The sequence below is a fragment of the Sinocyclocheilus rhinocerous genome, unplaced genomic scaffold, assembly GCF_001515625.1.
Source record: "Sinocyclocheilus rhinocerous isolate Xijiao unplaced genomic scaffold, SAMN03320098_v1.1 scaffold921, whole genome shotgun sequence".
Classification (NCBI taxonomy): Eukaryota; Metazoa; Chordata; class Actinopteri; order Cypriniformes; family Cyprinidae; genus Sinocyclocheilus; species Sinocyclocheilus rhinocerous.
Window position 1 is genome coordinate 260466 of NW_015640057.1, and position 4197 is coordinate 264662.

The following is a 4197-nucleotide window of genomic DNA, read 5'->3' on the forward strand; positions in this document are numbered from 1 at the left end:
TGATTACACACGTGATTCAGAGCGTGGTCACGCTGAAGGCATTCCCATAGCGTTTCGACGCAGCTCGAGTTCCTGAAGGGGAACCATAGTTTCGTTGAAAAAAACGTACCTGTTTGCAAAAATGTACCTACACATACAATTCACTGCTCAAAATTATGATTACAGGGGCAGGTTATTGATTAACAAATACATATTTTCACAAGTTTCCCCTGCACAATACTATGCTATGACCTCAAAAAAAAAAATTTTCATAGTGTATGATTTGTAAACTAATACATGTCGACATTTGCATTGTATAATCAGTTTTATACTGTATGTATGGCTTTTCTGATGTAGTAAACTTGCTCGGTGGCGCACCTGGTACAGTTTTGCACATTTGGTATGGGTCTGTGAAACACAAATCACAATAGAAAAGCTTGAAGACTTGTAGAAACAATCTGAAATGGTGTGGATGCTTTCAAATGCATTTTTATTTCATGTTTACACTATTGATTTAGTTTAGTGTAGGCGCTATGTTATTTTTAAAAGCGACAAATAGCTCTGTTCACCAGACATGTCATTTATTTTCGAACTGCCGCAATACAACAACTAAAGTAATAAAATATTGCTAGAATCATTCTCATCTGTTTAGTATAAAACTGAATGCATTTTTAGCTCCACTCACTGGACATATCATTTATGTGTCGCAAAATTTACAAGAAGCAACGTAACATATTCCAGTCCTATGTCTAAGATTATGTACAGTATGATTGCTTTAAAAAGTAACAGTACAAACAGAGAAATGGTTCTGTTATACGTCGCAGTCATTTGCTATCATCAATTTCAATAATTACAATCTCTTTAGAGTGTTAATAAAAAATTTTTTTAAAAAGCGAATTCCCATGTAGTTCCAAAGGTGAGGTGTGTAGTCAACCTCTGACCAGGTTACGTTTGATTGATTCTGTTGCTATATTTTCTCTCTGTTGTAACATTCTCTCAGTAGAGGTTTATGTCATAAAGGCAGGAAGAACACAAGGGCCAAGCGGGCGGCCCACCACACTAAGACAGCCATAAATAATGGATATACTGACTCTCTGCCCTCAAGGGTAAATGGAAACAAAAGGTTCAATCAATCATTTCAGCCAAGGATATAGTCTGCCGATCTACCTTAGCTGCCACGGCTAACCAAAACAAACACCTATCTACAGCACAATATTATCTGCTATACATCCAATGAGACCTGTAGATTTATTAAATAAAGAAAAATACATTTTACTTTGCTGTTAATTTTCATTAGAAGGTTAAGTGCTACATTTCATTAAAACATTCTTGCAAATACTGCTTCATGATTTATAAATCCATGCCGTATGAGAGTACTATATTTTTATATTACAACAACCTAAACAAAAAAAACACATTCTTATAGATTTTCATTAACATTTCATTACCATGAACTGCACAGACAAGCAATGTGTATAAATGATTATCATGATATAAGTGCAATAGGAAACACATTTGCGGTTTCTAAATGTTTCTTTTTCTGTTTATGAATGGTTTCATGCTCTTGGCAGTGAATAAATCTCTACACAAAACACAGAAGTGACATATGAATTGAGAAATACAAGACAATTCAAGAAAGGGTTTCAACCCCAGTGACAAATTATCATAAAGAAAACAGTTTTTAGCATCAAAAGAATTGCAAAACACACATTACAGTACCTCACCCCAAGCATGTATATATATATACTGTATATATATATATATATATATATATATATATATGATTTCAAGTGTAATGTGACCCTGTTCCAAACACCAATGTCATCGCACACCTGAATTGAATAACACAAGTCTGCTAGCATACTTCACATGTAGCTAATTCTGTACAAACGGGAAGGAAACAGAACCTGTAAGACAAGACAAACACATTCAAACGGTTTGTTTTAAGAGCGAGTTTCTGTCTGGACAAGCATACAGACTGTTCTGAGAAATATTTCAGCACTGCCGCTCAATCCTCCATCACCCGGCGCGGTGGATGGCAGTAGATTTCGAGTGTGTTTGGCAGCTGGCAGACAGATCACTGTATTTACTCAGTTAAGCTGTCATATACACTACCTACCTGACACCCGTCCCAGAATCACCCTGATCACATAAAGCTGTCAGCGCAGACAAACACAGTGACAAATTGAAGGCTGAACCTACAGCACCTCCATCAAACCTGAAGCTCATTTGCCTCCTAGTCGCTAGAAATGTAAGGCTGGTGCTACTGGACTCCTGGAATGTACTGAGAACACAAATACACACACAGATGCTTGCTGGGGTCTCAGGGGTCAGAGGTCAGCAGACAATATGAGACTCTGCGAGGTATCAGTTAGATGACAGTGCTGATATTTAATATTACATGGGTAATTATCAGGAAATTGTTGCATTTGACTGATATAATTAATAGTATGGCATAATTTGTAACATTTGATAACTCTGTTTAATGCGAAACAACCTCTAATATAAAAAATATATATGTTTTTATGCTTAAATACAGTTACATTTTAATTATATAGACAAAAAAGACCTAAATGTTGCTTTTACTGAAAGATAAATGTCATACTGTTACTTTCTATGCCATTTTCCATTTTCAGCCCTGTTATACTGTAACATTTCCTCCTAATATTTGTTTCATCTTTATTTGTTTTAAATAAATGGCTATAAATTGCACAACAATGCTGACTGTAATAGTAATGATAAATATATATATCATATAATATGACAAAAAATAATAATAATGTTGTGTGTTGGAATGATATGTATGATTTGTCTTTGTTCAACACCATTATGCTGTAGCTTTCCCCATTTTACATTTTTTGGAATTTGAATTTATCAGTCTTTCTGGCCGCATGCTTCAAAAAGGGGTAACTTTCTCTTACAGTCTTTACTAGTTGCACTGATGTCAACCCTGTAAATCTCAATAGTTCAGCTCTGTTACAGGGGAAAAATGTTTATAAAATATTGTTCTTGACAAAACAAAAAAAATCAGACGAACCCTGACTGTAATCTGTAATCTAATTTTGCCAGATAAGGTTGTTACTAGTTGTATTTGCACTGATATTCAACCCTGTTACATTCCATAATAACAAAAAAAAAACCGTTTCAAATTAGAATTTTACATTTTGTTTGTAACCCTATAATTGCACGATTTCTCCCTACTAACATTTCATATAATTTCATATATTGTCATATTACTCTCATTGGCAGGAAGTGGAATTAATAATTTCACACAAACTGTAGTGTTTACTGTGCTCATCGAGTTAAACTTTTCAACCCTGCTGTTTGAAGAAGATGTGTAAAACACATGTCTGATGTTAATTTTTTGTTTATCAACTATAAACCAACATTTAGTTCCAAATTAGCTTACATTGTTAGACTTACATCAACCCTGTGAATTTCAATAGTTCAGCTCTGTTATAGGAAACATATTGTAGATAACTCATAAACCAAAGTCTCTAAAAATATATAGAAAAAAGTATTACGCTAAACCATGTTTTCCAATACAGCAAAGCTCTACTGTATTCAGCTGTAACTTCTCAAGGTCTTGTATCCTGGAGAAGGTTCTAGGTTAGAAGGATGGACCATTAAACAAAAGCAAGCCATACACATTCATGTCCACATTCAGTTTAAATTAATCACTAACGTTTCACACCCGAAGCAAAGACGTCTAATGTCTAACCCAAAAGGCAATCGACTCCTTAATTTATTCTGCTTATTCTCTTAAGGTGTGAAAAGGCATACTTATTCACGCATGTAACCGTCACGAGCGCTATAATAATGCTAACTATCGGTCATTCATTCACAGAGCTAGTGATATAGTTGAGGAGCATTTTGACCCTTCGGTGCAAGAACACCTTTTGAATGTTATGATCAAATTATTCAGTGTAAACAACTATGATTTGTTTTGATTGCGAAATGAGAATAACATTAGTGTCACTTCCTGTTGCATAAATTAACAATTAACCACTGGACTGAAGATATTTAGTTAAATTCAAACTGTGGGTTTTCACATAAAGTCATAATTTTGGTGATGAATCCAGTCTCATAATAAATAACTATCAATGCATACATTGACATTTATCATCATTATATTTGTATTTGTATTTTTTTTATTATTAATTTACTTGTAGGCAAGTTTTTTTTTTTTTTTTTTTTTTTTTAAGTTTTGGGTGAAAA